At 41.0% G+C, this 22,901-nt stretch overlaps 1 protein-coding gene across 12 annotated transcripts in view; it reads right to left on the bottom strand.

Annotated features, from left to right (window-relative positions):
• The window catches only part of auts2a (activator of transcription and developmental regulator AUTS2 a), a 356,442-nt gene that overhangs the window by 207,610 nt on the left and 125,931 nt on the right, over positions 1 to 22,901 (bottom strand). The gene's annotated exons all lie outside the window — the stretch shown is intronic.

Below are 22,901 nucleotides of genomic sequence, written 5' to 3'. Positions count from 1 at the left end.
GGCACACAATAAGAGAAGCAGAGACAGTCTGAGAGGACAAGGGTTTGGACTGCAAACTGCCCCGCACAGAAGGGGAGAGAGCCATACCTCCAGCATGTTTTCTGTTTGCTCCTCGTTCAGGCATTGGCCATCATTTAATGTAATAGAAGAGGGCACAGAGCAAAGGGAATTTCCAAAGGAACCCTTGAATGGGGCAGATAATTAAAATGAAAATGTCCGTGTTCCTGTAGCCATTAGAGGTGTGAAAGGAATCCTATTCCTTGAGAGAATTGCATGATGAGTGGAAGGCCGCCGGATTCGCCAGAGTGTGGAATGTGATAAGAGAGTCCCGGCAGTGGAAAACGCCTGTCAGGCATGAACGTGTGCCTGCACAGGCTGGGGGAAGTACATGAGAACCCACAGTGGCATGTGCACAGGCTAATAAATGCAGAACTGTGTCCTGTGATGTGATAGCGCTAATTACCTCCAACATATTTTATTCCCACAAAACCAGGGCACATATTCTGTCTTTTTCACATAAATGCCAGCTCGTCTGAGGGGAATTGACATATTTTTATAGGGAAAAAGAGGAACAGTGTCTCATCCAGCCCAGTCTGTGAATTTATCCTTGAAAAAGGAATGTTGTTTATGCTCCAGTCTGAGGCTCCTTCATCAAAACATGTTGACCTATAATATTTATTAACCAACCAGTGTCCCTGTTGACAACGCTGGGCAGTCCATGATAGCAAACTCATGCATTTATGAATGCGCACACACAAAGAAACGCCGACTTTATTGAAAGCTGCTGCTGCTGCCTCCCCCATCAGATATTCGTAGCTCAATACCAAACTCATACCAGGTGGAATATCACCGGGCAAATGTGGAGAGATATCCAGATTTGTCTTTTATTAATGAATATGGAATCAAACTGAATCTTCAACAGGAAAACCACATGATCACACCAGTGGTTTTACTGATTTATTGAATAGCTTTAATCTGTGAAATAAAAAAATGGAAAGTGTTAAAGTGAGCGTAATGTTTCAAGAAGATTTCTAATATAGACGTTCCAATAAAAAGGAGAGCGTATTCATCATTTAGGGTTATTACATAGCTCAAGACCTGATTACACAGCTCCTTGAAAACATATCCCTCAGCTTGTTCCCTTTAATTTCCCCGTGAGCACCTTGAAATTACTTCAGAGAATTGTGTTTTTTTAAACCCCATATTGCCTTTCTTTTTAAATTTCTTTAAATGAAGTGATTAATGGATGTATTAAGCTATAGCTAATACAGCTAAAGGCCTTTCCCTTGGTCAATGTCATCAATCTGACAATCTGCTGCCTGGTGATAAAACCAAACCAGAAAGCGTACGTGTGAAGCGGCGCACACACCGGGCATGTGACGCGTGTTCAAGAACGCACGCATTAATGGTGTTCACACTGGAATAGCAGGGAGGGGCTTCTTCTTATTATTTTACTGTTTACTAGCGCATGTCTGCCATCTGCAGTTGGCAGCGGTGCAAATCTCGTAAATCTCGCTCCAGCCTTTTTCCTTTACAGTCGTATTCCGACTTATGGTGTCGTAGAATTCCAGCCGGACACAAACCATACATTTTAATTTCTGCTGTATGATCTATTTTCAAACAGTTGGCACTTTCATGAAAGAAAAGGGACACCGTGCATATGTCACTATCAAGTCCAGGTCCCTGATTGGTCAAAGTTCAACCTGGTTTAACTTTCAATGCAGGTTCAAAGGCTGCATGTTTTGTACGTAGAACCTGAAAACTGCTTGAACGCGCATTGCTGAGGGCATAGCTTAAGGGTGCAAGGACCATCATTGGGAGCAAATCCCAGGTGGCTTCAATCCCATTTGTAAAATTGTCCAACTTCATTTTTATGCTTTTTATTTTCCTTTTAATGTGGGTACATTTTAAAATCTTGATAATGAATGCCAGGGTTTGAACAGATATGCACGTGTGTTTACATGAAGACAGCAGACATAGGGGATGCGTTCATCCCCTCAGGCCATAGAAGATATGCAGATTGGTTTTGTGTTCCACAAGCTAAATTCATAAAAACTCAAGATGGTAAGATGTTACCAACTATTGCAACATCTCAACTTCTATTGAGTTTCTGCCAATCATAAAACAACAGTTTGAAATGACCAACAAAAACATGTGGTGCTCTAAAAGGAGACAGCTACATTCATCTAAAATTATAAGAATTTCTGCATAATTATTTACACATAATTTTGTTTCCCTTTTTAAACTGTTTAAAGCTGTCTGAGTCTTGGCCGGGTTATTTTGCATACCCTCCCTGGGGAGGTATATCAGCTACTCTAACTTCCTCCCACAGTCCAAATGCATACATATCATTGAATTCTAAGTTGTTCATGGACGTCAGGGTGAGAGTTCATGTTTATGTTAGTAAAGGACTGGCAGCCCCTCTGGGGTTTCTCCTCCCTCCTACCTGATGACAACTGGGACATATTTCCATTTAAAGAAATCACAATGAGGGTCACACTGCGACCAAAACGGGAGGCATGGAAAGACACAAAAGGGAAAGAGAAAAAGATTACTGATAGAGAAAAATATATATATATATTTTAAATACGAAAACAAAGTAAGAAACATTTGTTACGCAATATGAAACATCCTGTCTTTAAGAGCAAAGGGTAATCAAGCCAGTCCACATAAAGGACATTTCAAGAAACCAAGGTAATAATAGGCCTTCTTATTTTAAAATCTGATGTAGAAAAACTACTTCAATGTAGTACTGAACACGTGAAGTCCATTAATTCCTCCTGCTTATCATTGCCGTAGAGGAATTTACCAGGGTATTGATCTATTCTCAAGAGCCTCACTACAGCCCCATTGTAATCAGGGACAAAAGCAGGCCGGCAGCGGCCTTTTTGAACAGTCATACACAAACAATCCTGTACAACAACTCCAACCCGAAACCCCCACCTATCCTAAAAAAGAGGGGAAGGGGGGGGACTCCATTTTTTACTAACCTCTGTGGAATTCTACGGCCATCGGCTTCTAGTTTCCCTTAGTTACGTGCAGCTGCGCAGCTCTGCGGTAATAAAACCTGGAACAATTTAACGGCTTTTATTGTTCTTCTGCGGCTCTCACAACAGCTAACCTGTGCTCACAGGATCTGGCAGAAAGAATCCCACTAGGGCAGCAATGAAAGAGGATCTCATTTACCTAAAAGCGCTTATAAATTTTTAATTTGCTCTAACAAGTAAATTAACAAGTCCCTCATTTGGGAAGTTTTATGGCTGCTTGCCACAGAGGGAGAACCATGAAAGTTTTATAGATAATCCACTGCCTGGCCTCTGTTTCTGATAATAAATCGTCTGTTTCCAGCAGCAGTGGCGGATCCCCTCAGTTTCCACTCACTACACGTTGAATATCTCCTTTATGCTGTCTTCAAAGGTCTGTTAACCAAGGCTATTAAAGTGATGGAGGCTCAGCCATTAAAGTGAATTTAAAGAATGTCTTTTGACTTCATGCAGACACTTTCTTATAGCCTGAGGACACACCAATGTCAACCATCAGACAATAATAAGCAACACTAATTATGCCCCTAAAAGCCTCACAGCGAGCCCATCTAGTAGCACTACTGTGGGCTGCCAGACAACAGCAGTTGGAAACTGCTGGGACTGTTTAACTCACAGCTGGCTTTATCTGACAGGACTAATGGGAAACTGGAGCTGCTGGTTAGTCAGTGTCTGCACAGGGTTGACACCGGGACCTTTCTGACAGTGGCTGCGTGGGCGAGACTGAGAGCATGGCCTGCCACTGACCCTGCACTTGGTCCTGGGGCCCAGCAGCTTTAACTTCCACAAGCAGAAGCCCCGCCTGGCCTTCTTGTCACCCATAACCTCTTCTGCCACCTTTGCTCACAGCTTGTCACTGAGCATCAGCGCTTCTCTCGCTGCAGAGTTGTTTACCGTTTGCTTTGTGTGGTAGAAAGGTCACAAGCATGCAGCATCACAACGACTCAATATATACATATATATATATATATATATATATATATATATATATTTATAACTGTAACTAAAGCAGGGATGAAGCTTTTTTTCTGTTTCTAAATGCCAAACAAAAAGCGTTGGCGTGTTTATCCCAAACTTTGCTGTTAGCAAATCCCATTTGCCTTCAGCCTTTACTGGACTTTGCCATAGTAAAGCTACGTTCACACCAGGCTCAGAAATGTGCATTCAGGCAACCAAGGAAAAGTCTACATCAACGCTTGTATATGTGCCTTTTGGGCATTCACGCGTCGCCACACAAGATTTAGAATCTGTTTTTGAGCTCTACATAAAAAATGTGTGGCCATTGAACGTGCATTAAAAGTTGAAGCCGTTGATCAGGGACTTGGATTTGGTAGTGATCTATGGTAGCATCCTTTTCAAAACACAGAAGTTCCAACCGTTTGAAAATTTATCTTGGATGAGAAATTAATAATTGCGGCTTGTGTCCGGCTGGAATTCTATAACACCAAGTATTTAGTATATCGGAATAGAGCTGTGAAAGAAAAAGTCGGGAGCAGGATTCACCAGACTTGCACTGCTTTGATATTCTGCACCAAGCCTCTTCCAATTGTGAGTCCATGCTCAACTATCAGGTAGGGACAGTCCAATGTGAACATTGTATGATAAAAGCGTGTTCAAGACAGCCTGTTTAGCACGTTTTTGAACTCACATGACATGCCTGGTGTGTACGATTTGACAAACGCACTCACTTCCAACCAATTTGAAGTCAAGCCTTTTATGACAGCTTTGCTTGAATCTGATGCTGAAATAAAGACATGCAGAGGAATAGTCGCAAGAGCTGCGGAATGAAAGCATCCTGGGAGGCAGATGAGATGGGAAATGGAGGCTTACACGGGTGGGTAGTAATAGGGGGGTAAAAGTGGTAGAAAGCGTTGTCTTGATCTCATCAGTCATACTAAGGACTCCATTTCCTTCACCGCAGGCTGGCAGCCACTAAAGCTTGCATCAGCATTTATATATTGCCATAAATCTCTGATCTATGACGATGTTACAGACAAATCAATATGCTTTTAACATCCATTCTCCACCCTGCGACGCAATCACCCTTCTTACAAATGATCATATAATGCAGTAGTCTCACAGATTGAGTTATGGGGACAATTCCCCGATTTAATAATGAACTGAGCAGGTGGAGAAAAAGAGTGTGGTGGTGGTGGGGCGGGGATGCAGAATATAAGAGCTGTGGGAGACCTCTACTCTCTCGGATCATATCTGAACATCATGTTATAGTAGCCCAGTGTGGCGGTTAAATAACCTTCCTGTCCACTTTACGTTCTCCAATTCCCTGAGCTGCAACGGCCCCCAATGCAGAGCAGACAAAGCAGCCCGACAACGTTGTTATTAGAGGCCTTCCCAGAAGGAATGTGAAAACCGAAAAGGATCACATTTCCGCCAGTCCCGTTATCCGCACATATCTGCTCATCAAAGAAATCTGCATGCAATTAATTAAACGACTCCCCTGCTCTCCAGTATGTGCCAGGGTGTCGTTCTTTCAATATTGGCTTTCAAACGTCCATCTGACTTCTGCGGCAGTCGGCGTGCCAAATCAGAGCTGAGCGGCCTCAATAAAAAGCGGCATGGAAAAAAGACAGCAGAGAGAAAAAAAAAACCTCCTATTGGTTCGGAGGGGCTATCATTTCTCTCTTTTATTGCCATTTATTTTCCTCCAGGAATTCACTGCCAGTATATTGGCAGGCCTTCCAGGAGATGGAGGGAATGAAATTTAGCACAGACACTTAACACTGGGTCAAGCCTTGTGTGAGGCTCATGTGGTAATATGATCGACAAGTGCTTCTAGTTTAGGGAAAGAGGGCTCTATTTGTGTAACAGGAATAGAAGCAAAGTGCTCACCCTGATACACCTCTCTGCTTTAACGGATAACAAAAGGCTTTTAGAAGAAAAGACATTAACATGTTCAAACATGCTGAGATTTGACCAGTAAAAAGGACAAAAAAGGTCTTTGAAATATTGAAATGAATATTTATTACTCTTCTTCTTTGTGGAGAATACATCTCTATTGGCTACCACTAAATAATATATATTAAAAATAAAGTAAGGAGCTCTAAACATGTTTCTCTGCATCACTACATCCGTCTTCCTCAGGGGGGCGCTAACCACGCAAAAAGACTTTAATTTAACAAAATGAAAAAGAGAAAGGGGAGTTTTTAAAATGATTTGAAAACAAATATTTCAATGTGAAGCATTCATGAAGTGTCTCTTACACACAAATAGTTGAATTAAAAGGGCAGAAAGGATAAATCACAACGTCGTGATTTATGACAGAGAAATATTTGAGTACATTTTTTACCTTGTAAAGAACGTTTGCATGAAACACTGAAAGATTTTTCTGTGAAAATGTTTTTACACAACATGAAATGAAGGACATAAACCAAACAGATGTGACAACACATTTGTGTGTTTTACACCCCCACTTTGTAAGATGATTACCGAACTTTCCGACTATAAAATGTGTTTTTTTCATAGTCTGGCCAGACTATGTAATTTAAAAATATTATATATATTGAATTGACTTTATTAATCCCATGGTGGGGAAATTGGGTGCCAGTACAATTTGAACAAGATCAGGCATACAACAGAAATACACACATACAGTTCGAAGTTGTCAGAGGTTGCAGCCGTGACGTGACGTCAGCGCACCATATATACCTCATATGTCATTATCTACCCACCATCGGTATGAGTCCAAAACAAACATGGAGAAGAATTTGATTGTTCTCTTCCTGAACCTTATCATATTATTCTTATTTTCATCAAGACATTTGCATTCCCATTTTTACTTTTCCCCTTTGGACTAATGTGGAACAGCAAGTCATCAAACTGGGTCAGAGAGACAGAAGTAGCGCTGAAAGCAGCCGTCATTCAGAAGCAGCTCCTGCAGTGGACGGTGAAGCTCAGCCTTCTGGAGAGTCTCTAAATGACCTCATGAACCCAGACATGGGCAAATAAGAGTAAAATAAATAAACCCAATCTCTCAACTACATCTGTGTCTTCATGCATTGTAATTGACATATACAGTCAATGCTTCTGTGTAGCGATGAGGCTAAAGACTTGGTAGCTTCTTGGATCCACTCAGCTCCTCTGGAGCGTCAAGTTTATGAACACATTTTTGGACAAGCATTGAGCATCAAATTTGACATGCATAATGCATTTTTTGGCTGCTGCAACTTACACTCCAGAGCGACCTATAGTCCGAAAAATACGGTACTTGATCAAATAGAATTGGAATGACTCCATTAATTGGATCTAAAAATTTAAAAGAATTTGAGATGTGATGTAAATTTAAGGGCTGTGAAAAACCTTTATAGAGAGGAGGATTGGGACGCCCCTAACCCTCCAAACAGTCAAAGGGCCATGGTAGAAAGCTGGGATTCACTCATATGACCTGTACTGGGGGAGTTTACAGAGTCTTATGTTAAACCCCTTTGGAAATAACAAGAAAAAAAAAACTTAAACTACGATTCACTCATGCATGTAAATAAATAAATATGATATATAATATATAAAACACTTTCCAACATTATATTAAAAAACGTATTTAAAAACATAAGGATAAGGATTTTTGTAAATGTGGAACATGAATTCAATAAATGTTGATGCCATAACTTCCACATATGATAGAATGTCTTTAATTCACAAAGTTCAGCAGTGTGGGAAAAAAAGGTGCAGCGATCAGGAAATGTTAGAGTTTGCATTTGTTGTTAGTCAGTCCAAGCACAAGTTGCTAAAAAATTTTTTCACAATTTTGTTGACTGATACATTTGAATGAAAGAAATCAGAGATAAACAGAGTCATAGTTCAAAGTATAAACTAGAATGGAAAACCACCTATTACAGAATTATAATGGCCTCTCTGGAATCAGCTCACCTGAAATGGCGCATTTTGAGCAGCATTCTGGAGCATAAAATAGAATTAAATTTTGAAGTTAACATTTTTTTTGCTCATCTTAGTGTCAGATTTTCACCTTTGATGTAACATTCGTCTTTCCAGCAGATCTGGTATAATTGTTACAGCTTAAAATAATAACTTATTCAAATCAGTGCTTGTATCCCCCACCTTTTCACCTTTCTTCCTTTTACTCTCTTCTACTCTCTTCTACTCACCCTCCCCTCACATTCTTCCCCTCTCCCTCCCCACACACTAAATGTAACAAATAAATAAAAAATAATACGACAAAAAGGGGTTTATACAAATCTACACGCTAGTTTCTCGAAGCTATATAACCTCTTTTTGTGATAGTAAAACCTGTCCAACACAAAATCCTTCAACTCTAATCTGTTTGCTCAGCTGTTGGACAGAACAAGTTTAAAAAAAAAAAAAAAAAAAACAAGTTAACGTTTTTTCCACAAATGTGTACTCCCTTAGTGACTGGTAAAGTACCGTCAATAAATTCCAATTAAACTGCATACTTCTGAGAAATACTACAGTCTAACTGTCAACTGAAAAGGCATGGTATTTAGTTAATTTTTTGCAATCCATTTCATGTTACACATTGCCATATTTGCAATGGTCCTTTCAAGGGCACTGCCTCATTAAAAGCATGTTTGCTCCTCCACCGCACCACGACACAGTCATTATTTCCAAGTTCTGGCCGTAATGCCAACAATCTCACAACTGATGGCTCGCTGGTGGAGAATGAGTTGGAGGATTTTCTCCCCATCTGCAAATAAAAACGAAATATATTAAAGTGCAGAGCTGGCCAGACATAATATTGGCAGTAAAATCCGTAATCAGCGCTGGCAAAGACAACAAAAAACCCAAGTGTCTGTTACAGTCCAGTATAAGTTTTCTTGAGGATTAAGTAGTAAACAGACTTCCAACGGTTCTTAGTGTGCTGATTCTGCATTGCTGGGAATAGATTTGTAAATTGCTATTCACCAGTTTACAGCTTGTTCTATAATTCCTCCATGGTCTCTAAAACCAGACAGCCCGTCTTACTGAAGGAAGACGACTGCAAAGAGCTCTGAGGTTCATCTGCTGCCCTAAACAATATTTTTCCTCCCAAGCCAGTATCTCTCCATGAGCGACTCAGGACTGACTGCAAACAAGGCTTTTTCTTAGTCTGGTACAAAATCACAGACCGATTCACTTCATTTTGCTGCTTTGTTTATTTTCAGTTTTCCGTTTTATTTTAGGAAATGGGATTCTTTTGGTAGGTCTATAAAAGCACTGTCGCCTAAATTTGATGGCTCTTTTTTTTTCAAATTCTGTTACAACCATTAACTGTATATAATAACTGGTCTGAGTGACCCCTCCCTCTCTGGCATTCCAAATAAAAAGTATCTGCTGGTTTCACAGAGTAAAAATCCCATAGTTGTCTATATAGAAATGGAGCTGTTAGTCAGTTATTTCATTGTTCACACTATAAGTTCTTACTCTGCTACACTTCTTTAACGTGTTCTTGTGGTTTGTTCTGTAGTGCAGGTATTTCAAGTTTTAACCTCTGAAGACCTGGCATTCACATGGACATCACATTTTGGGTTCTATTACCACTGGTGCCATAAGTAAGCCAGTTTGGTCCAGTACTGGTACCAGTATGAGATCTGGCGGAGGTACACCGTACCGCCTGTAAGGTCAGCAGCGTGGCGGCTCTTTACTGCTAAAAACTGTGAACCAGGAAACAATTTATTTCATCGTTTTAGTGTCTCAAGATTTTAGCGTCTTATCATCACCTCAAAATGTGATCTACGTCCCTCTCTCCCCTTAATTCTCTCACCTCCCTAAACAAACACATTGAGCATTCGCAATTCAATTCATTTATGTGAAACTTGGAGGTTAGTTAGTTTCCGAGAAAAGAAAAACAATAGATGATTCCTGCAGTTTTCTGAACACAATTGTGTTTAATAGCTCAAGTTAAAATCCAATGCATTGGTAGAAATGAAAAAAGAAAATAATTTATATTTGAAAAAGTCACTGAAAAAAGAAATAATGCAGAGAAGATTGTTCAGGAGGAAGATTGTAAGTGAAGATCAAGATGTACAAGTTAAAAAAAGAAGAGAAGAAGAAGAAAATGAGACAGGAGGAGGTGCATTTGCTGCATTCATCAAGTTCTTTTGTACAATAATTAATTTAAATATTGTTTCTCCACAAAGCCCCCGTCCACATTTTGTTTACAGTCAAGTTTTATTCTCAACTGCATTTATCTGCATTAGGGGTGTAACGATTCATTTAGACAACGATTTGATTCATATCTGAATTTCTGGTCACTAATCCAATTCAATCGATATTTCTTTGTTTTGAAAGATCCGATTCATTTTAAACGGTTTGATTCTCTGACCTAAAATGGATCCAGGACATCTTTAGCCAAATCTTCAACCAGTGTGACTCAGAGAGAAATACCTAGTACTGGACAGTTCAGGTGAAGTTTTCCAGATTCCTTGGATTTCTTCAAGATAATCAAGTGTAAATGAAATATGTGTCCAACATAACAAGTAAACAATAATGAATGTTAAATCCATTCACATTTTAGTTTTCTAAAGTTCAGTCCACTGTTGTTTTCCCACATACAATAATCCAAAGGGAACATTCTTAGAACATTCCAGCACACTGTGTGGTCACATGACTTTCTAAATTCAAAGTGTTTCCACACATTGGACTGGAATTATGGTCATCAGCTGTGATGCACCTGGTTTTTTTTAATGTTATACTAAAATAAACCCACCATGTCTCAATCCCAATGGTCTTTTGGAATATCGATTATAATCAAATTATTTCATTTTGAAATTATTTATAATGGTATAGTTTGATTTGTCTCAATTAACAACTTCAATCAGACATATCGATCTGGTTGGATAAATCAATTCATTGATTAATCGTTACATACCTAACATGCATTTACATTCAACATTCAAAAAGTTTGATGGACAGATTCTCCCGAGCTCGCTATTAAGTGGTAGCGGTCCCCCTGCGCCCCCCTGCTCTCTGGCGTTGGGGGCCGCTGTGGCGGTCCAGCTGGCCCTGCCCTGGGTGGCGGATGTGGTCGCCCGGCAGGCGGTCATTCTCTATCTGCTGTACTGTGCGGGTGTTGGGGGGTCCCAGCTGCCACCGCTGCTGTGGTGGGGGACTGGTGGGGGGGCGGCTGGTTCTCTCCCTCTTTTTACATTCCATCATCCACCCCAGAAGAACATAAACACTCACACAAGCACAGGTGCTATCTCACCTTTGCACAAACAGTTTGCGTGACTGAATGAATTGTTTCACGTGTGTTAGTCTGAATGCATAAGTATGCGTGTGTGTACGTTAGTGGTAGTATGTCTATGTAGACTTGTTTGTGTGTGAACACTTTTGGAGCCAACAGGTGTGTTTGTAACGTTTGAGTGTGTGGACAGGCCCCGCACATTTTTGATTTTTTATGATCTTACCCTTGCTATTATAATCACCCCTCTACCCCCCCCCCCCCCCCCCGTTATCTGTCATCCCTTTCTCTTCTTTCCTCCTTTTGTTTTCCATCCGGTCCGACAAAAAAATATTTACAAAGATAATTAAAATGAATAAAGTTTAGCTGAAATTACAAAAGGGGTTTATTTAAATATACATCTGGTGTATCATAAGATTCATAACCCCTGTTGTAAAAGTAAAATATGTCCAACACAAAAGGCTTTCAGCTCTCCTCTGTTTGCTTAGCTGTTGGACAGGACAAGTTAAAAAAATAAAAAATAAAAACAAACAAAAAGTGGTAGGGGTGTGGCCTTCCAACAAGCTCACACCTGATTGGTGAGAGTGGTTGCCATAGAAACTGTGACTCAGACTAAATCCGACCCATCACTGCTTACTGACATTGTCTGGCTCCAACATGGCAGCTTCTGTATCCTGAAAAAATAGCAACCGAAGTGTTTTCACTTGGTTGGAGCTAGAAATAAACCATTTTCTATGGGTGACATTCCATTCACTCGGTCCAGTTCTCATATACAGTCAATGGGTAAAGACTGACCTTAAAAAGAAGCAAAAGCTCTTTTTTCTGCAGGAAAATTAGCAACCTGTTGCCAAAACCCTGCAGCATCCAGCAGGACCATTGCTTGTAGAAGCACTGGAGGGGTCACTCGTGTATGAGGTACATTACAACACACGGGGGAGTCGTTACATGTCAGCCCAGTTCCACATCACTCGGCTTAAGGAGAAACATTTAGGTGCTTTAATGCTCTTATCTCTGTGGAGAATTACAGTCAGATTAAAATAACATGAAAAGTCTTTTTCCTTTTTTTTTTTAACAAAGCCTGTTTACAGCAGCAGAGTGATCTTGGCAGTGGAAAATAATTTCGCCATGACCCCCTTTGTAAGACACGGCCTTACTTTGTTTGTGTTTTAGTCTGGGTTTCCTCTAGCGAGTAATGGACTTCCTTCAGCTCATAAATCATATTGTAGACTTCTTTTGATTTTGTTCTCCTCCCCACTCCCCCTGGTTTCCTCTCGTCGGCGTGCTTTGGTTGGCATACCACATCTTTGTTCATGCAAATCTGTTTTCTGCAACAAAAAAGCAGCTGAACAATGCTGTCCTTCATTCGGCTGCGCTTGGAGAGGCACTTTTACAGCAGCTAAGGGCCACAAATGTCAACCACAGGAAGGCTATTATGAGAGTACTTCCTGACTGTTATCAATCCACTCCGTGGGCCCAGGGAATGGTTAAAAGCCACCATGAAATAGGGCACAGTTACAGTTTTCTCCTGGGTCACAGTCGGGGTTGCTAACCTTGCTATTAAAGGACCCGACGAGCTTTGTCAATGCAATCTGCTGAATGCCTTGAGTGACACAAGATCGATATTCTCCACTCTCCTGGGTCATCCCCAGTGACAGAAGCCCAAGTAATAATACAGCCCTCGCTGCCTCTCTAACTTAAATGCTTCCACCGCCACAATATCTTTTTTTGTCTTGCGGCGTGAGAGCAAAATTTTCTACACTGATCAAAAGGGGAGGATGTGAAAGTGCGGGGGGGGGGGGGGGGGGGGCATGCTAGGCTGTGATGTGATGAGGCATTGCTGTGTGGCTCTGGTGAGGGTAGTGAGTGTGGGAGGCTGGAGGGAGGGAGGGGGGGGGGCTCTGATAAATCGAAAATGACTGGCTGCCGAGTTGTAATCTGCCAGCGTCGAGCCCCCTGTAGCAACAAGCCAAATGAAAAAGCATGCTGACAGGCCGGAGAGATGGAGGGCCTGCGGTAGATTGCGGTGGCGCAAAAGGGGAGAAGGAGGGGGGGGGGGGGGACAGGCAGGAAACCGAGGAATTACAGGCAGACGTTTGTTCCACTGCATATGATGTCAAGGAGCTGATGTGTGGGCAAAGTGCATCGCAAGCTAAAAACATAAGAGCCCATTATAATTTCAAATAAGCTCAAAGGTAAACACACCACCCATCATGAGCTGTCAATTAGCTCTGCACTGAAAATGGGTTTTTAAGCCTTCTGATGACCGAGCCAGTGGAGACGCGTCATTTTTCTTGCATTACCTTTGCAGTCGGACAGAAGTGTACACGGCCACGCGCGCCCACAGCTGCCTGCTGTGGTGTCCTTCACCAGCAGGTGAATCCAGCTCTGACAGCTAAACCCAACACAAGAGCTCCACCTACTGCACGTGCCTCCTCTGTGCCCTGTCTGCCGCTGCAGCTCGGGGTACGCACCTCATTTCTGCCCGTTCCATTAAAGTCCAGAGCAACCTTTTTCACAAGGCATTATCGTCAGACTGAAGAAAAGCCAAGCCAGACAGGCGTAATAACGCTGCAGCAGTTTGGCCTCGTCTCTCCGCCTGCTACACCATCAACGGCAATGAGAGCTAAAAGCTAAGCCTCCCCCTCGCCTCTCAGGCATTACATGTTTAAGCTTCATGCTTTCTAAGCAGAGGCTTGCAGAAGCAGAGAAAGCAGACCTGCTGGCCTGAATACACAACAGCACTCCTCTGCAGAAACGCAAGGTCAATGCAGCTGCAGCGATGAGCCCAGACAAGAGGACCCGCAACATAATTGAGAACTCAATAAAGCTCTTGTGGGAAGTAATGTAAGATGCTGTGAACAAATCCCACCTACCCCAACCACAGAAGGCCCAGGGCAAACAATCTGTCTGCACAGCCATTCTTCTCCAGCAAAGAGTTTACTCATCTACATCAGATGAGCCGCATATATTTAGAAATCACTGGTGTCCCAGCGTGGGGCCTGATGAATTCACAAACAGCAGGAAAAGCCTTGGCGGAATTAGCTGCAGCTTCTTGTCTGGTTTTTTCCCCCCCTCCGCCTCACCACAGGCAGACATGCCCAGCAAGGCAGCATGGGCCTCCACTCAGTTTGAGCTGCATCTCCGCCTAACCTTCATTTTCATGGCTAACAGTCAGACCATCACGTAGAAAAGCCATCTCCCTCGCAGTATGGCTGCTGTGTCAGGCCAGCGTCGATTGGCTCTGCAAACCTCAAAAACCTTCGCTCCTGCTGGGCTTTTCAGGAAATCCTAGCTGATACGGAGCTGTTTGTCTCCCTTTTGTGCTTCCTGCTGCGTCATGCTGCGTCAAAAAGGAATTAAAAAACATCAAGAATAAAGACTTTTTTTTTTCTCCCCCTAAGGAAACACTGGAAATTATTTTTATAACCCTCAGTGTGAAAAAGGGGGTGAATGGCACACCAAAAAATTAAATCAAACTATCTAAAAGGCTGGCTCGGCAGGAGTGGGAGTCTGCCCCAGGCTTTGTGAATTTCTCTGAAAACCCAGTTCTCAGTCGGAGGTTCGTGACAGAAAACGTGAAGCATTTACTGGAACAAGACTCCTGTAATCACTTCAATCAGAGCAGCTCGGTATGACTGTTTCACTGGCTTCCTACTGCCGAAGCTTTAGCTTTCCTCTCCCTTGAATGGGGCTCGCTGTAAATGCACAAACAGGGAGGAAAGCCTCATTTCTGAGGAAGGCTGCCAGTGTCTGCAGCTCCTTTCAGAGCTGCAGTTAATGTAGGAAGGACAATAAAAGAAAAACACTGCAAACTATTTGATACACGTAAAGAGTCCAAACCTTTTTTTTGACATTTAAGATATCTTAGCAGGTTAGAGGTTGTTTAAAGGTATCTCTGCTCCACACCTTTCCTACTTTTTCTCTAAATTAGCAATCAAGACTTCTTGTTTTTAACATGTTTTGACATTTTTCTGGTGATAGAGGACTTATAGAAAGAAGAATTTAGCCCAAAATTGCATTTTTGTAATATTTCCTTATTCAAATTGTTGTGAATCGGGAGCAGATGGAAAAAATGCTGTTGGAAAAAGCTCATAGAAAATACGCTGTGTGGTCCACAGGCTTCCTGCTCCACTCCATTCTGATGCATCCACTTACAGAATAATAGATCCATGAACGTCTTTGTTTTCCTCGTCTGAGCTGGAATCTGAATCTAAACTGTACGGATGGATAGCTCTGATATTGCTCACCAGTTTTTGTTGCAACTGTAATGTCAGGTTGGGTGTGTGAGCGGCTGGAAGCTAGCGAGGGAGCATGTTAACAGATAGATGATGGGAAGTAGGGGCGGGCTTGCTATGCACCAAGAGTAATGGCCACAATTCAGGGATGAATTTGTAATGAACTCCTGCCGCTCCGCAGAAACTATGTCTTAGAAAACAACACCGTTTTTTTTTTATTTTTAGCTGAGCTAAAAATTATATAACCATAATTAAAACCACTGGGAAGACTTTTACATTAGACTAAATGATGATCAGAGTGGAACTCACAAGTTAGACTGGAACTCAGTGTGTGGATTTTTTAAAGATGCATCAAGATCTCTTTTTCATTTTGATCACATTTTGCTCTAAAATGAGTCATTTCTCCTTAATACACTAGTCTTTGGCACTGTTATTTAAATGAACTACAATAAGTGCAACAAAACTAAATAAACGAAAACTTACTTATTTTTGGGCTGTTTGACATTCAATTTAATGTAATTCTAACAGTTATTTCTTCAGCGTATTTTTCTTTTTTGAATGCTCGTGTGAAACTTCTTGTTTCTAGATTTTCTATCTGATTTCTTGTTCAGTAAAAATGATTTCCTGCGGGGACAGATCACTTTGCTACTATCTAATGATTTCCTTCTTAAGATTAGTGTCCTTTTCCTGTTTTTAAGCTACTTTTGTTTGCAGAAAAAGGGATCGTCCGTGTACCAGGTTTTATAAAATTTGAAAGTTGCTGCTGTTGGAGTGTTTCACTAATAAGATTCCAGTTTTTATGGGTCCACTGATGATCCGTTCCACTTGGTAGTAAGCTGGCCTGCCTCAGTGATAACAGTATTGTAGGCGTGATCCACATTTCTTGAGATAAACGTACCAAACTCAGAGAAGGACCGGAAGCAAAACCTAATGAAATCTGGGAGGCTGAGAACACCAGAAAGTTCTCTTCCCATCAACAGGAGTGATGTGTTTCTTCTGATCAAACAAAAGATGCGTCTTTAGGGCATTTTTCTGTGTTCACTCTTTTCTCTTCAATTATGCAACACTTTATTTCAGAGCAATGTTGGTTTGAAACTACAGAAACAAAACATCAAATTTGAGGCAACAATAGGATTAAACAAAAAAAAAGTCTGCCAGGAGCAGATGTAACATTCAAATAGCAAAGCATGAAGGTACGTGTAACATAAACGATAGAAAAGCTTTGAAAATGCAAATGAATGCACAGCAAAATTTCGTTACTTAAGAAGTAAAGAGGAGCAGAAAACACTGGAGGTTCTGGGAAAGAAATTAGCTTCCTCCCAGTCTCACAAGAGAGCACAACATGAGCCAAAGAACAAGGTTAAAGCAGGTATTGGCTGCTTGGTGAAAATGCTCTTCAAAGAGTGCCGTTTCCTCCACCACTGTGTTTCTCGGTTGTTTCCTCACCAGACGTCATTTACGAGCTGCAGCTCATGAAGGGACGCAGAGTTTTAGTACGATGAAATCAATGGAGCGCGGTCTCCTCACAGCTAATGTTAAAACTCCCCTGAGCTTTCTTTAAACACACGCGTAAATAATTCAGCAGAGCCTGAATGTGGGAGAGCACGCCGCCTCCTCAGGTGTCCAAACCCCACAGGAAAGAACAATGGCAGGCTCCAGACTGAGCTGCTTCATTTATGCTTGATAACATTGCCAGACATTAGTATCTCTGGCTCCAACCATTGCCTTCATTACAGTGCACCCTGTCAGCCCCCCTGTTGACCTGTGGGTGGTGCTACATGACAAGACATCAGAGGGAGGCAAAGTGGAAGGAGGCTGACACCACATATGATGGCAGAGGAGCATCTCCTCCTTTTGCCTTCTCTTTTTAGAGGTCAGCAAAAGGAGTGTATGCAGGTTATCTGTAAAAAAAAATGTATTCCCCAATGAATGATTGAATAAACTGCTAAAGAGCCACCATCATCACTTTTATTCTAACATAAAACAGGCAGGATGCTAAAGTTTTCACCACTCTTCTATACGGTTTCTAAGCAGAAGTTCCTCTTATACAAAACAAACAATCAATCCTCTTATCCTTCTTCTTACCTGAACTCTGAGGATTACAAACATCTGTTATAGAAGAAGAGACGTTCCCTTACATTTCAACCGTTTCAGACGTCAATCATCAATATTAAAAGCAGAGGAAACACAAGAAGCCCATTATTCTTCTGTCTGAATAAAAGTGGATTTTTTTTGGGGGGGAAAGAGATGGAACAACAAATGAAAACTGAATTAGTTTATCTGATTAAGCACAAGCTGGTGCACATGCTACTTTAGGCTAAAGCTAAACACCTGCTCTCTTCTTCTCCAAAACCTTTGCAGTCCAGGGCCTTTGAGAGATGTTTTTTTGTTCTTTACAATTTGCTATGTTACTCATCTTTAATCATTTTTTGAGGCAATGCTTAATATCCCTTTTTTTGGTTATGTTTGTATTAAAACAAATATTTCAAAATCTCAACGTTACAATTAGACTGAAAATCATACTAATGAGGGGGGCAGTGATATTTTTACGTCATATGTGATTGGGAAACAGACGAGTGAGACTACTGAGGGTTAAGATAAAAACAATTTACAGCTGATTTGAACAAATCTGGCTAACAGTCACTTACATCTCACAAATGTAGTCTGCATGAAAAATACCCGCTTGCAGTAAAAGTCTACAATCTGGAGAATAATTTTTTTTAATCTTTCAGATTAATCAGATTATTCCAGATTAGCATCATGTCCTTCCATGAAAGAAACTTCAAAATTGCTCAATCTAAAGCAGCTACACCAGTGACAATCGGTGAAAGTCTGTAATGATAAAACATAGTTTTTATTAACCATTGTGCTATCTTTTGGGCTCCAGATGACCCCACCCTTACATTGACGTGTTCTCCCTACCATGACAAAGGTGGATAAAGGTGGAAAGATTTCATGTAATCCATGGACACCAGTGTAGATCACAAATCATTGAAGAAAAAAGGTTCAGAGCACTGTCTAGTGGGTCTAGATGACCCCACTCTCAACGTTAACGTGAACGTTGGGAGTGGGGTCATCTGGACCCCACAAGACAGGTATCAGCTTGTTCAGATGACCCTACAAGACAGCACAAGGGCTAAATATATTGCGGTTGAGTTGATAACTGACAACATTTGTTTGTAAATCTATGTTTAAACTTATGTCACTGTCTGGATGCTATTTTTGGGGGTAATGTATGACACCACCAGAGAAAAGCGTCTGCGCGCTCAGAAATCTCTGGGCCATATTTCATGTCCAAACAGTGCTGTGTCAGCATTTTGTTGTGACCTCTGCCACATTTTGCCCCCTAGCAAAGACACAGCTCTTTGAGGACGTGACTGTGCACTCTGCAGATCTAGTGGGGAAGAGTCTGCACTCTGTCACCAGCACAGATCACATTTAGCTGCAGCCTTTTATTTTATTTTTTAAAAGAGCCCCTAAAGAGACATGGAAATTCCAAAAAACGTAAGTAAATAAAAGTACGTTTTTTTTGCTATAATCAGAAGCAATCTGAAACATAAAGTAGGTAATGTGCACAAGAAAGATTTTTATTATTATTTATTATTAGAGCTCGTGATGAATGTCATCATGTTCCCATTAATGCAAAAGATAATAAAATAATACTGACTGAACATGTTGACAATCTCTACTAATGAAATCTAAATGACCTGTTTTCCAGACTTTGACTTTCAAAAAAGTATCAAATCTTCTAACTTATGTCAATGTTACACCTTTTATACACATCCCTACTAAACAGTAAGAATGTGTATTGTATGTGGAGTCTGGCGATACGATACGTATCACGATACGCGTCCCACGATACGATTCGCGATATTGTACCGGAAAACGTTTTTTTGTTTTTTTTTAAGAGTAGGACTTAGAAAAAACTGTAGCTGAATATTAATACGTCTTTCTTTGTAATAAAATGGTCAAATTCTGTTTATTTAATGATCACAATGTTAAGCACTGCAACTGTATCTCATGTATAAGTTGCTTTTACCCAAACAAATTCATAGTGCTTTTATTTTGGTAACTTCAAATATATTTGTTCTTAGAGGGAACAGTCAACATTGTCTGATTTCCACAACAAAATATTTTTCAGTATCAGAAAAAGGACGTTTTATTTTTAACATTGCTTAATGTAGCTTCTCCAGTACTCCAGGAGTCTGAACGGTGCTTCAAAACTAAAGGGGGAAAAAAAATTCTTTCCAGAATCAATGAAGTGTGATGATGAGGCAGCATGGATGCAGAGGATGAAGGAGACGCTTTCATCTAACATGCTTTGTTTACATGTCAGTCTGCAGCTCCACTTTCTCACACGCGGAGGTAAACACGTACTTCGCCGCTCATCGCCACAACATTAGCCTTTTTTCAGAGGGTTGTACACATCACTCTGATCCATCAGGTGGCTGAACTAGAATCCATTGTTATGAGGTTCTGCAGAACTTTGGCACGCTTTGCTGACAGTATTTTGGCTGATGCTATGTGCACTGCTTCACTCCTTCTTATCTGAGCCCGCTGCAAAGCAGATACTGGCAGCAACATGGCCCTGCTGCTCAAAGAGACTCAGTGTGCTCTGCTGCCAACTAGAGGTCGGAGGTTTAAATGAAAAACAAGAGTCAGACGCCGAAGGACGCTCATAAATTAAGAAAAAAAATGCAATCTACCAATTTAAGAAGTGTGGTATTTCAAAGGTTTTCAAAAGTGCTCATTTCTTAAAGCTCCACAGAGTTCCAGCTCTAGCTAGCTGTGGTATTTTCGGTATATTCAGGTAACTGCCTCCAGCAAATGACCACTTAGTTCCTCAAGCACGAGAGTTTGATTCTGATGCGTGCAGGAAGCAAACTACTTTCTTATGCCACCGGTTTGATTTTTATGTGAACTTTTATGCACGACCAAACCAGTACTACTTTTGTCTGAGTTGCTAAAAATCCCATCTCACCCTGTTTGAAAACACAGCAACAGCTCTTTCTATTAAATGTTTTGCAGAAACAAAGAAACAGAAACAGGTCTCGCTGTATCTTCCAGGTGGAAGATTCTCTGACTTGGAGCTGACAGTCGTTCTCTTCCCTCTTTGCATCTTCTGCTCTCCATCTGCTTGTAGCTGCAGGCTAATTGCAGCTATTTCAGATGATTGTTATTAAAACCAGGCAAACGGTGGAGCTGTGCAGGCTGTACTCCTGGAGGAGAAGCTCTGTCACACCGGGAGCGCTTGTGCATTCTAATGACTGCAATCAGGGCTTGTGAGAGCAAGCACTGCTTTGTTTTCTTTGAAAGAGGCAAAGACATGCGAGTAAACAACAACCCTCCAACGCTGAATAAACGGGGAGAATACAACAACAGCAGCAGTGGTAACTCACTTTGCTGCCACTTCTGACTGCAGGAGACACAACACAGCCGTTCTGCAGGAGAGCCACTCAGCAATTTGCACAAAACACAAAAACATTCATTTAAATCAGACATTTTACCTGAATGCCAGGAGGCTTTATCAAACACTAAATAACACCTTTAAGATCCGACATGCAAATGGTAGTACTAAAAACAATAAAGCAGAAAACCCAGAGGCCAGACTGGAACATGCTGATAATGAAAATCTGCAGCAGAAACAAACAGGAGTGTCTTTCACGTGTGTCCTGCTTTCTGCTTTCTGGTGGATACTGAGGCTTGCTGCAAGATTGGAATGACACAAATGATGGATTCTCTGAATATTCAGGCGAAAAATCCTCAGGGATGAGACTCTGTTACAACCAAATCGAACAAAAGCTTAAGTTCAACTTTCTGCCTAACTGAGAACACCGCTGGATCTCGAGTTCAGCTTTCACACAGAACAAGCACAGCTGGGATGGAGGAAAAGCTAGACCCACTGGAGAATCCAGGCTAAAGGTCAAACGAGGATCATCAAGTGAAAGAAAATTTTCAATTTACCAAAATGTACCTAACTTTGCCAAACTTTAGGAGAACATTATCACTGCTGTCAACCACAACAGAGCAGGGATGTTCTGGAGCTGAAATGACGCCATGATGTCTTCCTCTGTCAATCATTTCCTGGTAATCAATGGGCTCAAAGCATTGAATCAGCACCAGAAAATGATTGAAATTGCCATCTCTGGAATGTGCTTTAGTTTTCAGGTGTTAAAGGGCTTATATTATGCTTTTCTTCAGCCTTTCAGAGTAAATTATATCCAAATATATGGCACCCGGCCATTTCATGATGTCATCCATGAATTGCCTTGGCAGCATTTCTGCGTTTTGCCCACAAAAAGCAAACATCTGAACTTTTGCAATGATGGATGTGCAGAGTAATGGAGCCTCACATCCTTGACCCAACTGATCACCGCTAGCAACACAGAAAAACCCTAAAAGGCAGCTTTGGGGTTGTTTATAATGACAGATAAACATTATAATACACTTAAAAGCTCAAAACAGTTGATTTTGCTTGATATAGGCTCTTTAAAACAGCTGAATTTTGGAAAATAATTTAAAAAAACACGAGCATGGGAGCCAAAGTTAACCTGCAAATTCTGATATCCTAACTTAAGTCCAGGCTACAAAAGAAGACTCCCTCCAACTTTGAAGTCACACATGATACAAATGAGAAATAATTTATGTTATTATGATTGTTTGCTGGTGTTGTTTAAGCTCTGTTGTTAGGAGTTTTTCTGTCACCCTATTCTTTTGTCAATTGCATAAAAATAGACTTAAAAACCACCATTCCACACACTAAAAAGACTTATTAGCCCTTGTGCTATCTTAGATGTCCCCACCCTTGCATTGACGTGTTCTCCCTACCATGACAAAGGTGGATAAAGGTGGAAAGATTTCATGTAATCCATGGACACCAGTGAAGATCACAAATCATTGAAGAAAAAAGGTTCAGAGCACTGTCTAGTGGGTCTAGATGACCAGATGACTGATAAAGTAAATAAAATAAAAGGTTTGGTTCAAATTCATTAAGTCTGACTGTAGAATTGTATATTTGCTGTTGTTAGCGTTGCATCAGCTTGTTTTCCCAATGGGTGTTATGTCATTGAACGTCACAACACCGAGGCTTTGTCATGTGAAGCTGGGTATTGCTCGACTGGGCATTAATGAGGCTCAAATATAAAAAATATTTCTTGTATCTTCAAACTTGAATCATTCAAGCCACTGAAAAACACACAGAGAGTCCAAAGATTTGGTTTATTTGACACGGGTAAAGCTCACATTTAGCTCTGCTGCTCAACACTCAGATGTGTTTTTCTTCATAAATGTGCCATAATTTAAAACTGAACGAAAGATTAACCCCCCCCCCCTTTTGTCCTGTATCTTTCTCAGATCTTTAGATATCTTTCAGCGCAAACAAAAATGACTGCATGTGACCTTAAGGGTGTAGAGACATGTTCAGAGTGACGGTCTAGTGCAATCCATCCAGCCTATAAACATGTGGCTTTATGG

The sequence above is a fragment of the Oryzias latipes genome, chromosome 14 (assembly GCF_053564925.1).
Source record: "Oryzias latipes strain Hd-rR chromosome 14, Olatipes_Hd-rR_3.1".
NCBI classification, from domain to species: domain Eukaryota; kingdom Metazoa; phylum Chordata; class Actinopteri; order Beloniformes; family Adrianichthyidae; genus Oryzias; species Oryzias latipes.
This window is presented reverse-complemented; position numbering and strand designations above follow the sequence as displayed.